This window comes from Triticum dicoccoides, chromosome 5B (genome assembly GCF_002162155.2).
Source record: "Triticum dicoccoides isolate Atlit2015 ecotype Zavitan chromosome 5B, WEW_v2.0, whole genome shotgun sequence".
Taxonomy (NCBI): Eukaryota; Viridiplantae; Streptophyta; class Magnoliopsida; order Poales; family Poaceae; genus Triticum; species Triticum dicoccoides.
The window spans coordinates 467,731,358-467,746,440 of NC_041389.1; positions in this window are offsets into that span (position 1 = coordinate 467,731,358).

Genomic DNA, 15,083 nt, shown 5'->3' on the forward strand with positions numbered 1-15,083 from the left:
AGTGGGGGGAAACCCTTTTCCGTAAGTGAGTCGTGCACTTAGATGGCACCTACGCAATATTTTTTCTCCTCGATGGCACGTGAATGGCACGTGAATAGTGCACGTACTCAACGACGGAGGACGGGATGGTAGCAATGACATGGTCAACCCTTTTTGGAGAGAGCACGTACTACTAGTAAATAACTTTGATGTGTCCCGTCAACTCGTAGAATGACGAGAAGCTTGATTACACCTTCTCCCTCGCCAATGCGTGCGCGGTGGCTCGCAGCACGAGGAGAAACTTTTACTTACAAGCGGTGGACGTGCAGCAGTTCATTTGGTGTCATATTGCCAGAAGCACTACTGTAGAACCATCGACTTCCGGAAAAGGCGAAGAGCCAAGCGCAAGGTCACCTACTAACCTTAGGCTAGGCATAGTGGGAGTAACATAAGTAGGGGTACCTCCTTTTTTTATTCTAGAAACAACCGCACGCGAATATCAAGGTGCTGGTTACGTAGAACAAATTTCCTGGAGTCCCTACTCAGCCCTCCTCTATCTCTCTTCTCAGCCTGCCAGCGGACGCGCGGAGCCCATCGTTTGTTTGCTCACATGCGGCCCCACATGTCAGTGAAAACGCAAGAGGACCCACTGAACCTGCACATCTTTCACCTCGACGTGCTGGTGATGAAAAACAAATCCAAGAAAGATCTTCGGTAGCCGCTTTTGGAGTTACTCAAGAGTAGTAAGATTCTATTTACAGTTTAACCCAAGATGCACATCTCATGGCTTCAACTTATCAACTACCACTCTATTTTCTTTCATGACACGACCTGGATGCTGGATGTCCCACGTGTCGGCAAAAGGAGGAAGAACCCGACCAAATCTTTGGTTGTGCTCTCGGATTAGACTAGTTGTGCTAACTTAAATTTTTTATTGTGTACTCCCTCCATTCCAAAATACTTGACTTCCATTTGTCCAAAAATGGATGTGCCTATATACTAAAACATATCTAGATACATATATATTTTGACAAATACTACCTCCGTCCGGGTTTATTGGTCCCCATTATATTTCGTGCCAAATTTTGACCATACATTAAACTAACAAAATGTTTACGCATGTCACCAAACATTATATTTTTGAAAACTATGTTCAAATATGAATCCAATGAGATAATTTTTCTTGACATGCATTAACATTTTGTTAGTTAAATATTTAGTCAAAATTTGACACAAACTACAAAGGGGACCTATAAAACAGGACGGAGGTAGTAGAAGGCATGTATTGTGCAACGGAGGGAGTAGAATGGATGCAAGTTTTTGTATTGGGAAGAAGAGTACATCCATATATTGATAGAGCGTTGGAGTTGGCCTTACAAGTGGGACCGCAGTTGAGGAAACCGACTATCGGCAAACCCCCACCTCACCCGCCGTGCGATGGCTGAGTTAGAGAAATGATGAGGTTGAAGAGATTGCTCTAGCACGGACTCCAAGAAAATGGTGTCAGATGGAAGTCGTGCTGGTGGCGTGTGCCGTACTCCTGGACGTGAATGCTTGTTCTGTCCCATGCCACCCTACTACTCCTACTACTTACTATATAGTACTAGTATCAAGGATTCGAGGTGCTGGTTAGGTACAATATGGCTACAGTAAAAACACCCGCACGACGCGCGGAGCATGTGAAGCTTGTACAAATAGTGTACTACTATTGTTGATTGGCCTCATCCGATAACCTGTTGCAATGCACGTACAATTATGTATTCGGATAATATTTTTTTGCCTCGTCGCACCACTCACTCACAGAAGCAACTCGAAAGCCATTCATAAATTTAGTATGTTTATCACAGGCATATCATTTTATTACATACAACAGGTCATCAACCCACATCGACAACGAGGATACATTATAAATACTAAAGTTTTCACCACACAACAAATAACAAGCAATGAAATGAACTTCAACTCAACCATTCCTCGGCATTGGAAATGCTTGCTTTGAACCACAAGTGATTCTCTGGGACGGGGCATCTATTGTCGATCTCGAGACCAACGCAGGACTGATCATCCAGGCTGAAGCAACCTACTATATCAGTACCAGGGTAGGGAACCACGCTAATGTCCGAGGTATAGACACAATTGCTTCTCATAAATGGTGCTAGTAACGTTGTCAATAGCAGTTGGATCGCCTTTCACCATCATCGGATAGTTTTGTCCAAGGAAGAGCGAGTTTTCTCCAAGACTATCAATTCTGTACTAGGGAGAAGGTGTTGGCGCTAGCACACTAGTATCCATCCCGAATACCATGCAACGGGTGTTGGAATCGGTCCGGAGAGTGCGACCATGGGAGACTACACCTGCTTCCTTAGCAATAACATTATTAGTGGGCTATATACACACGAGAAGAGGTGATCCATTGGAATTAGTTGTCAGGCGCCAACGAGTATATGGGCGCTGCTCATCCTCATGCTCGTGATCATCACCATCGTCATCTCCCCTTGGTTATAAAAATTTTCAAGTATAGGTGGTGGAATGTTCACAGGACCTTGGAAACACAAGATGAAGGTTAATTAGTAAAGGGAAACTTGCTAACCCGCATGCATGTGGATGAAACAATTATAATTACGGTGGAAGACAAACGTACTAAAATCATAACGATTCCATGCAAAAACAGTGCCACGAGTGGTGGCAGCAAACACAAGGCCCACGTATTGAATTGCATCACAGTACTCATGCGTGTACAAAAACTGATTTTTGAGCAATGTCCATCGAGTCAAACCAGTAACGATGGCAACAAGCTTGTCGAAGATAGCAACAACTTCATAGTTGTTGTAATTCCAAGAGCGGGTGGGAACTCGAGAAATTGCTATCTTCCGTAGAAGACAATCACCATGATTGTATTTGAACGTGCGTACAATACCGGTGTGCTCAACCTCTGGGCAGTCTGCTGAGATTTTTGGAAGTGGAACCCGGTCACGAGTGTACACATTCACAAGTTCCCACTCGCAGTTGGACCCAATGTAAACAACCCAATCTCCATTTGCGCCTACCCAAGCCTTGCCCTCAAGCGATGGCATCTTAACATCATACGTATCATTATCAAGCGGCATCAACTTGCATAGGGCGAGGCCTCCGTCGTGACGGCGCCAGTCATCAGGGTCACTGTGAAGAAGATAGGGGAGATCAAACCGCTCCTTGACTCTTGGGTTCCTTGTAATGATGTTATTAGTTGAGTCAAGAATGGGCTTGAACGAACCTACCATGCTAGCCGAGGTGATGACATCGCACTGATCAATGAGTTCCTCCACCACATGTCAACAAAACATGGTGTGTAATTTCTTGTGCAAAATGCGATCTGGCCGCGTTGGCCCGAGGTGCCGCATTAGTTTTTTTTTGAAAGTTTGCCGCATTAGTTATCGACCTTTATTTTTTTAACATGCAATCTGAATGGATAGCTCCTGTGGTCATCACATGTGAGCGGATATAGTGATGGTTGATTCGCCCGAGCAACTTATTACTGTGGGAATATGGGAGTACCAGCGAATCAAGGAACAGAGAAATGATGGTTGCTTTGTCCGAGCAACTTACTGCGGCGAAGGTGGGGCTCTATGATTTGACTGCTCACTAGTCATTACTACTGCGGCACAACGATCGGGGTGAATCTTTCCCTGAAGTTGTGTTGTGCACTCAATATTGCTGCATGGCAGGTGGAGCCGGATGAAGGATGTCCAACATGTCGGCGAAACGAAGTTGAATTGTTTCTGGCATTGCTATCAATCCTTCAGGATTGTTTATATGTACGCATAATTTTGATGAAATTGTACTGTGATGCTATGAAGGTTTCAACTCTGGTTCCCGCAGGAAAAAAAGGTTTCAACCTAGGATTCATGTGTCTTGCCTCGAGATTATCTCGTTACAACATTCCATCAGATACAAATGAAACTACCATGGCTAATGCATCTCAATGGTTTGCAGATCAGCGCCAATATTCACATCACAACTGAAGACAAAGTTGTGAGAAGGTGTACAAATAAAGAAAAAAATATAATTGATCGATGCTATTCATAGGCATGGCTCCATTTCCTTGGCACAATGTTCATTGCTTGGCAGCTAGTTTCACCCAGCTCTGTAGCCAAAAAAGAGGTGTATGAAGGACACCACAATTCGATCATTTTGTGCAGATCCACTAAAATCGGGCGGACCATACCTGTTTGCAAAGATATCCAGTCAGTGTGATTACAATAATAGTGGACCTAGATGATGAAACATAACACACATAAATAGAAGCCGATCACCTCTACGATCTCTCTTTAGGACTAATTTCTTGTTGGAGAAGATTAGGCACAGAGTTGGATGAGGAGGATAGCAAAACCAATCTCCCTTTCCCCAGTCCCACAGAAATGTAAAAACGTTGCCCATGTGACATTTTGGCGGAACTGCACAAAACACTCTTCAGAAAAGTGATTTGTGCAGTTCACCAAAAGGTCGCAATAGCAACAAGGTGAAAATGGATAGCCCTGTTTGCAAAACGAGGTCGAAAGGAAACAATTACTGCCCAATAACACGAGTTGAAGACACATACGACGACAAAAAAGAAGTGATAACCCACAAGTATAGGGGATCGCAATAGTTTTCGAGGGTAGAGTATTCAACCCAAATTTATTGATTCGACACAAGGGGAGCCAAAGAATAATCTCAAGTATTAGCAGCTGAGTTGTCAATTAAACCACACCTGGAAACTTAGTATCTGCAACAAAGTGTTTAGTAGCAAAGTAATATGATAGTGGTGGTAATGGTAACAAAAGTAAAGACAGCAAAAGTAATGTTTTTGGCATTTTGTAGAAATTGTAACAGTAGCAACGGAAAAGTAAATAAGCAAGAACCAGTATATGGAAAACTCGTAGGCACCGGATTAGCGATGGATAATTATGCCGGATGTGGTTCATCATGTAGCAGTCATAACATAGGGTGACACAGAACTAGCTCCAGTTCATCAATGTAATGTAGGCATGTATTCCGTATATAGTCATATGTGCTTATGGAAAAGAACTTGCATGACATCTTTTGTCCTACCCTCCCGTGGCAGCGGGGTCCTATTGGAAACTAAGGGATATTAAGGCCTCCTTTTAATAGAGAACTGGAACAAAGCATTAGCGGGAGTGGTCCCGATTATTGTCACTTCGGGGTTGCCAGATCATAACACATAGTAGGTGACTATAGACTTGCAAGATAGGATCAAGAACACACATATATTCATGAAAACATAATAGGTTCAGATCTGAAATCATGGCACTCGGGCCCTAGTGACAAGCATTAAGCATAGCAAAGTCATAGCAACATCAATCTCAGAACATAATGGATACTAGGGATCAAACCCTAACAAAACTAACTCGATTACATGATAAATCTCATCCAACCCATCACCGTCCAGCAAGCCTACGATGCAATTACTCATGCACGGCGGTGAGCATCATGAAATTGGTGATGGAGGATGGTTGATGATGACGACGGCGACGAATCCCCCTCTCCGGAGCCCCGAACGGACTCCAGATCAGCCCTCCCGAGAGAGATTAGGGCTTGGCGGCGTCTCCGTATCGTAAAACACGATGATTTCTTCTCTCTAATTTTTCTCTCCCCGAAAGCCAATATATGGAGTTGGAGTTGGCGTCGGAGGGCCACCAGGGGGCCCACGAGGTAGGGGGACGCGCCCAGGGGGGGGCCCACCCTCGTGAGCAGGGTGTGGGCCCCCTGGTCTTCATCTTTTGCGAGGATTTTTCTTTATTTTTTCTAAGGTGTTCCGTGGAGTTTCAGGACATTCCGAGAATTTTTATTTTCTACACGAAAAACAACACTATGGCAATTCTGCTGAAAGCAGCGTCAGTCTTGGTTAGTTCCATTCAAATCATACAAGTTAGAGTCCAAAACAAGGGCAAAAGTGTTTGGAAAAGTAGATACGACAGAGACGTATCAACTCCCCCAAGCTTAAACCGTTGCTTGTCCTCAAGCAATTCAGTTGACAAACTAAAAGAGAAAAAGAAAAACTTTTACAAACTCTGTTTGCTCTTGTTGTTGTAAACATGAAAAGCTAGCATTCAAGTTTCAACAATTATTATGAACTAACCATACTCACAATGACATGTAGGTTTCACAATTACTCATATCAATAGCATAATCAGCTAGCGTGCCATAATAATAAAACTCGGATGACAACACTTTCTCAAAATAATCATAACATGATATAACAAAATGGTATCTCGCTAGCCCTTTCTGAGACCGCAAAACATAAATGCAGAGCACCTTTAAAGATCAAGGACTGACTAAACATTGTAATTCATGGTAAAAGAGATCCAGTCAAGTCATACCCAATATAAACCAATAATAATGAATGCAAACGACAGTGTGCTCTCCAGCGGGTGCTTTTTAATAAGAAGGGTGATGACTCAACATAAAAGTAAATGGATAGGCCCTTCGTAGAGGGAAGCAGGGATTTGTAGAGGTGCCAGAGCTCTGTTTTGAAATAGAGATAAATTATATTTTGAGCGGCATACTTTCATTGTCAACATAACAACTAAAAGACGACGATATCTTCGATGCTAAATAGATTATAGGTAGTTCCCAAACAGAATGGTAAAGTTTATACTCCCCTTCCTCCACAAGCATCAATCCATGGCTTGCTCAAAACAACGAGTGCCTCCAACATTCAACGGGTCCCAAGGGGAGTTTTGTTTGCAGTTATTTTGATTTAGTTTGCATAAAGCATGGGACTGGGCATCCCGGATACCAGCCATTTTCTCGTGAATGAGGAGCGGAGTCCACTCCTCTTGAGAATTACCCGCCTAACACGGAATATGAGGGCAGCTCTAGTTGACATATGAGCTATTCGAGCATGCAAAATAGAATGTTTATTTGAAGGTTTAGAGTTTGGCACATACAAATTTACTTGGAACGGCAGGTAAATACCGCATATAGGTAGGTATAGTGGACTCATATGGAATAACTTTGGGGTTTATGGAGTTTGGATGCACAAGCAGTATTCCCTCTTAGTACAGGTGAAGGCTAGCAAAAGACTGGGAAGTGACCAACTGAGAGAGCGACAACAGTCGTAAACATGCATTAAAATTAATTCACACCGAGTACAAGCATGAGTAGGATATAATCCACCATGAACATAAATATCATGAAGGCTATGTTGATTGGATTCAACTACATGCGTGAACATGTGCCAAGTCGAGTCACTCAATCCATTTAAAGGAAGATACCATCCCATCATACCACATCATAATCATTCTAATAGCATGTTGGCACGCAAGGTAAACCACTATAACTCATAGCTAATCAAGCATGGCACAAGCAACTATAATCTCTAAATTTCATTGCAAATATGTTTACTTCATAATAGCTGAATCAAGAATGATGAATCATCATATTTACAAAAACAAGAGAGCTCGAGTTCATACCAGCTTTTCTCTTCCCAATAAGTCCATCATATATCATCATCATTGCCTTTCACTTGCACGACCGAATGGTGTGTATAATAATAAGAGTGCACGTGCATTGGACTAAGCTGGAATCTGCAAGCATTCAACTCAAGAGAGAAGACAAGTAATATGGGCTCTAAGTTAAATAAACAATCGTGCATATAAGAGCCACTAAGCATTTTCAATATGGTCTTCTCAACCCCGAGAAGAAAGAAAATAAAAACTATTTACACGGGAAAGCTCCCAACAAGTAAAAGAAGAACAAGAAATATTTTTGGGTTTTTCTTTTTAATTACTACAGCAAAGAAATAAACTACTACTAAATTATTTTTGGATTTTTCTTAAGGTTTATCAAACACACAAGAAGAAAGTAGGAAAAAGAAAATAAACTAGCATGGATATTACAGTGAAAGAGTATGAGCACCGACATCTAGCAATGAGTGTGTGTGAACATAAATGTAATGTCGGTGGGAAATACGTACTCCCCCAAGCTTAGGCTTTTGGCCTAAGTTGGTCTATTGCCAGGGATAGCCTGGCGGATATCCGTAGGTGAAGCTGGGGTTATACTGCGACGAAGAAGACTCTGACTGCCACTGGCTGGCAGCCTCCTCTGGATCCCAAGAATAAATAGATAGTCGTGGAGGCCCATCTTGTGGCTCCGGCTCCAGGGCTGGTGCAGGGTTCCAATAAGCTTGAACAGCCGACCACGGAACAATGTGAGGCTCTACATACAAGTTAAACAAAGAAGGAGCAGGCAAAGTAATAGTCTCAGGGTGATGTTTATCAAAGTATAATTTATATTTGAGCTCCCCATCGCGACTCTTAACAAGAAAATCATGCGCTATCATACTCTTATAATCTAAATAAGCACGGGGCAGCGCTGTTTCTTCTTTCTCCGCATGCCTAATAGGTATTTCAAAATGTTCAGCTAGGCGTGAAGCATAAATGCCTCCAAAGATGGGGCCCTTAGTATGATTCAGACTTAACCATCTAGCAACAATTCCACCCATACTAACAGAGTTATTGCGGTATAAACCATGGAGCAAAATAATAATATCAGGAATACTAAGGTTCCCACAGTTTCCGCGTCCAATTAAACAACAACTAGCAAATTAGGCAAAGTAGCGTAAAACAGGATAATGTATGTTAGTGATCCTCGCGTCAGAAACCTTCCTGGTTTCTCCCACCGTGATAGTGTTAATAAAAGCTTCTACTTCATTACGGTGGGGTTCATCTAAGGTGCCCTCAAAGGGTATTCTGCAAACCTCGCAGAATTCAGCTAATGTCATCTCTTTAACAACGTCATATAAATGAAACTCTACTGTTGGAGGTGATTTCTTAGGGAAAAGGTAGAAGTTTTGCACAAAAGTATTTTAGAGTAAGAGATACTGATGATGTTGGTCGTGGAGGAAGTTGGTGAGGCAGCGTTCGCAATCAATAAATAGAAATCCTCATAAATCCCGGCTCTCCTCAAGAAGTCATCGGAGGGCCATTCACATGGCCGGACCTCCGCGGTGTGAGGCAAATTAAATTTGGGCTTCTCCTCTTCTTCCTTTTGTTTTTCCTTACAGCTTCGGCTCGACGAGCCCCTCAAAAGTCTCTTCATTATTTCTGAAACAATCTGAAATTTTTAGTAACTTCAAATAAAAATGAACCAACTTCAATAAGATTGATAGTAACAACTCCCACAAGTGCCTAGGGCCTATATCAAGCATTAGAACTACTTGGAACCATATAAATTTGACATGCAAGCTCAAGAACATGGTCACCTATGCAGCACAAATTTGCAGTGAATAAAGCACTAGAACAAAAACTAATTGGACCAATGGAGGAGTCACATACCATGTAACAATCTCCCCAAGCAGTTTTGCAAGAGGTTCTTTGAGCAAGGAGATCGAAAATCACAACAACGGGGGCTGGAACTCGTGCTTGAGTTGGTTTTTCGTGTTTGTGTGAGGCAGAGGAGGAAGATGGGTGCAGGAATAAGTGGAGGAGGGCCACCGTGGGCCCATGAGGCAGGGGGGCACGCCTAGGGGGGTAGGGCGTGCCCTCCACCCTAGTGACCAGGTGGCAGCTCCCCCCGTGGTAATTTTTGCACAATAAATTCTTAAATATTCCTGAAAAAATCATATTAAATTGGCATGGCATTCTGAGGACTTTTATTTTCGGGATATTTTTTTATTGCACGGATAAGTCAGGAAACAGACAGAAAAAATACTATTTTACTTTTATTTCTACTAAATAACAGAAAATATAAAGAGGGTACAGAAGGTTGTGCTTCTAGTTTCATCCATCTCGTGATCATCAAAATGAACCCACTAACAAGGTTGATCAAGTCTTGTTAACAAACTCATTCTGAATAATCACGGAAACGGAGAAATATCGAATAACACTAAGTTACCTCAACGGGGATATGAAAATCCCCAACAATAAGAATGTCATACTTTTTCTTGACAGTAGGGAGAGGAAATTCTAAACCTCCAAATATAATCGATGGAACTTTTCCAATAGAGTTGATACTATAAACTTGAGGTTGTTTCCTCGGAAAATGTACCGTGTGCGCATTGCCATTAACGTGAAAAGTGACATTGCCTTTGGTGCAATCAATAACAGCCCCTGCAGTATTAAGGAAAGGCCTTCCAAGAATAATAGACATACTATCATCCTCGGGAATATCAAGAATAACAATGTCCGTTAAAATAGTAACGTTTGCAACCACAACAGGCACATCCTCACAAATACCGACAGGTATAGCAGTTGATTTATCAGCCATTTGCAAAGATATTTCAGTAGGTGTCAACTTATTCAAGTCAAGTCTACGATATAAAGAGAGAGGCATAACACTGACACCGGCTCCAAGATCACATAAAGCAGTCGTAACATAATTTCTCTTAATGGAGCAAGGTATAGTAGGTACTCCGGGATCTCCAAGTTTCTTTGGTATTCCACCCTTAAAAGTATAATTAGCAAGCATGGTGGAAATTTCAGCTTCACGTATCTTTCTTTTATTAGTAATGATATCCTTCATATACTTAGCATAAGGATTTGTTTTGAGCACATCAGTTAATCGCATACGCAAAAAGATGGGTCTAATCATTTCAGCAAAGTGCTCAAAATCCTCATCATCCTTTTTCTTGGATGGTTTCGGAGGAAAAGGCATGGGTTTCTGAACCCATGGTTCCCTTTCTCTACCATGTTTCCTAGCAACGAAGTCTCTTTTATCATAACGTTGATTCCTTGATTGTGGGTTATCAAGATCAACAGCAGGTTCAACTTCTACATTACTAGGTTGAGCATCAACATGAACATTATCATTAACATTATCACTAGGTTCATGTTCATCACCTGATTGTGTTTCAGCATCAGAAACAGAGATGTCATTTGGATTCTCAGGTGGTTCATCAATAGGTTCACTAGAAGTTTGCAAAGTCCTATCATTTTTCTTTTTCTTCCTTTTAGAAGAACTAGGTACATCAATATTGTTTCTCTGAGAATCTTGCTCGATTCTCTTAGGGTGGCCTTCAGGATACAAAGGTTCCTGAGTCATTCTACCAGTTCTAGTAGCCACTCTAACAGCATAATCATTTTTCTTACTATTCATTTCAGCAAGCACTTCTTTCTGAACTTTAAGTACTTGTTCTACTTGAGTGGTAACTATAGAAGCATGTTTGCTAACAAGTTTAAGTTCACCTCTAATATCAGCCATATAATCACCCAAGCGTTTAATCATAAAGGTATTCTATTTTAATTGTCTACCAAAATAAGCATTAAAGTCATCTTTCTTAAACATAAAGTCATCAAACTCATCCAAGCACTGACTAGTAATTTTAGTAGGAGGGACTTCAGCTTTATCATATCTATAGAGAGAATTTACCTTTACTACCTGTGTCGGGATATCGAGAGGTTCTTCAGTGAATAAGTAATTGAGATCATATACTTCTTCAACAGGCGGTAAATTAAGACCATGTATCTCTTCAATAGGAGGTAAATTCTTAACATCTTCAGCTTTAATACCTTTTTCTTTCATAGATTTCTTTGCCTCTTGCATATCTTAGGGACTGAGAAATAGAACATCTCTCTTCTTCGGAGTTGGTTTAGGAATAGGCTCAGTAATTGGCTCAAGAACTGGCTCAGGAGGTAGCTCGGGAGGTGCCCAATTATTTTCATTAGCCAACATATTATTCAATAGAATTTCAGCGTCATCTGGTGTTCTTTCCCTGAAAAGAGAACTAGCACAACTATCCAGGTAATCTCTGGAAGCATCAGTTAGTCCATTATAAAAGATATCAAATATTTCTGGTTTCTTAAGAGGATGATCAGGCAAAGCATTAAGTAACTTGAGAAGCCTCCCCCAAGCTTGTGGGAGACTCTCTTCTTCAATTTGCACAAAATTGTATATTTCCCTCAAGGCAGCTTGTTTCTTATGAGCAGGGAAATATTGAGCAGAGAAGTAATAAATCATATCCTGGGGACTTTGCACACAACCAGGATCAAGAGAATTATACCATATCTTAGCATCACCCTTTAATGAGAACGGAAATATTTTGAGTAAATAAAGGTAGTGCGATCTCTCATTATTTGTAAACATGGCAGCTATATCATTTAACATAGTAAGATGTGCCACAACAGTTTCAGATTCATAGCCATAAAAAGGATCAGATTCAACCAAAGTAATTATATCTGGATCAACAGAAAAATCATAATAATCCTGATCAGGAACACAGATAGGTGAAGTAGCAAAAGCAGGGTCGGGTTTCATTCTATCTCTAAAAGATTCTTTACTCCATTTAACTAGCAACCTCTTAAGTTCACGTTTATCCTGGCAAGCAAGAATAGCTGTAGAAGATTCAGCATTAAAAAGATAACCCTCAGGAATAGCAGGCATAGGTTCATCATCACTAACATCATCGTGTTCAAGTTCAATAATTTCTCTTTCTCTAGACCTAGCAATTTGCTCATCAAGAAATTCACCAAGTGGCACAGTAGTATCAAGCATAGAAGTAGTTTCATCATAAGTATCATGCATAGCAGAAGTGGCATCATCAATAACATGCGACATATCAGAATCAATAGCAGTAGTAGGTTTAGGTGTCGCAAACTTACTCATAACAGAAGGAGAATCTAGTGCAAGGCTAGATGGCAATCCCTTACCTCCCCTCGTAGTTGAGGGCAAAATAGTAGTTCGATCATCTTTCAAGTTCTTCATAGTGTCCAGCAGATATAAATCCCAAGTGGCTCAAAGAATAGAGCTATGCTCCCCGGCAACGGCGCCAGAAAAAGGTCTTGATAACCCACAAGTATAGGGGATCGCAATAGTTTTCGAGGGTAGAGTATTCAACCCAAATTTATTGATTCGACACAAGGGGAGCCAAAGAATATTCTCAAGTATTAGCAGCTGAGTTGTCAATTCAACCACACCTGGAAACTTAGTATCTGCAACAAAGTGTTTAGTAGCAAAGTAATATGATAGTGGTGGTAATGGTAACAAAAGTAAAGACAGCAAAAGTAATGTTTTTGGTATTTTGTAGTGATTGTAATAGTAGCAACGGAAAAGTAAATAAGCGAGAACCAGTATATGGAAAACTCGTAGGCACCGGATTAGCGATGGATAATAATGCCGGATGTGGTTCATCTTGTAGCAGTCATAAGATAGGGTGACATAGAACTAGCTCCAGTTCATCAATGTAATGTAGGCATGTATTCCGTATATAGTCATACGTGCTTATGGAAAAGAACTTGCATGACATCTTTTGTCCTACCCTCCCGTGGCAGCAGGGTCCTATTGGAAACTAAGGGATATTAAGGCCTCCTTTTAATAGAGAACCGGAACAAAGCATTAGCACAAAGTGAATACATGAACTCCTCAAACTATGGTCATCACCGGGAGTGGTCCCGATTATTGTCACTTCGGGGTTGCCGGATCATAACACATAGTAGCTGACTATAGACTTGCAAGCTAGGATCAAGAACACACATATATTCATGAAAACATAATAGGTTCAGATCTGAAATCATGGCACTCAGGCCCTAGTGACAAGCATTAAGCATAGCAAAGTCATAGCAACATCAATCCCAGAACATAATGGATACCAGGGATCAAACCCTAACAAAACTAACTCGATTACATGATAAATCTCATCCAACCCATCACCGTCTAGCAAGCCTACGATGCAATTACTCACGCACGGCGGTGAGCATCATGAAATTGGTGATGGAGGATGGTTGATGATGACGACAACGATGAATCCCCCTCTTCGGAGCCCCGAACGGACTCCAGATCAGCCCTCCCGAGAGAGATTAGGGCTTGGCGGCGGTTCCGTATCGTAAAATGCGATGATTTCTTCTCTCTGATTTTTTTCTCCCCGAAAGCCAATATATGAAGATGGAGTTGGCGTCGGAGGGCCACCAGGGGGCCCACGAGTTAGGGGGGCGCACCCCCCACCCTCGTGAGCAGGGTGTGGGCCCCCTGGTCTTCATCTTTTGCGAGGATTTTTCTTTATTTTTTCTAAGGTGTTCCGTGGAGTTTCAGGACATTCCGAAATTTTTTATTTTCTGCACAAAAAATAACACTATGGCAATTCTGCTGAAAATAGCGTCAGTCCAGGTTAGTTACATTCATATCATACAAGTTAGAGTCTAAAACAAGGGCAAAAGTGTTTGGAAAAGTAGATACGACGGAAACATATCAAGAAGCATGTTCCATGTAAAAAGGGAAAGATAGCACATGGTGGTTTATCGAAAATGGTTAGAGGACGAGATTGCAAGATGGAAAGTACGCCGAGCGAGATACGATTTAAGCAAACAACTAAAGAAGATGCACATGCAGCAACGTGGGAAGATGGGCAGTGGAGCAAGGCCGGAGGAAGCTGTACCTGAGGGTCGTCGGGATGTTACTAGGAGGGCGCCGGCGGCCGGGATCTGCCCATACTGCGGCAGCGAGCAAGTGGCGAAGGCCCTACCGCGCCGGAGCTTGGTCAGAGAGAACGGCGGGTACCGCAGATCGGGACGAGCTGCCTCAACATCGTCGAACGGAGAGACGATGCACATCCTCCCTTTTCGCCGGCGGCCGGGATGCGGCCGGATCACTGACCAACGATGAGAGAGAGAGGCCACGGCGGTTGAGGGAGTCCCGGATTAGGGGGTGTCCGAATAGCCAAACTATCACCTTTGGCCGGAATCCTGGACTATGAAGATACAAGATTGAAGACTTCGTCCTGTGTCCGGATGGGACTTTCCTTGGCGTGGAAGGCAAGCTTGGTGATACAGATGTGTAGATCTCCTACCATTGTAACCGACTCTGTGTAACCCTAACCCTCTTCGGTGCCTATATAAACCGGAGGGTTTTAGTCCGTAGGACGAACAACAATCATACCATAGGCTAGCTTCTAGGGTTTAGCCTCTCCGATCTCGTGGTAGATCTACTCTTGTACTACCCATATCATCAATATCAATCAAGCAGGAGTAGGGTTTTACCTCCATCGAGAGGGCCCGAACCTGGGTAAAAACATCGTGTCCCTTGTCTCCTGTTACCATCCGCCTAGACGCACAGTTCGGGACCCACTGCCCGAGATCTGCCGGTTTTGACACCGACATTAGTGCTTTCATTGAGAGTTCCTCTGTGCCATCGCC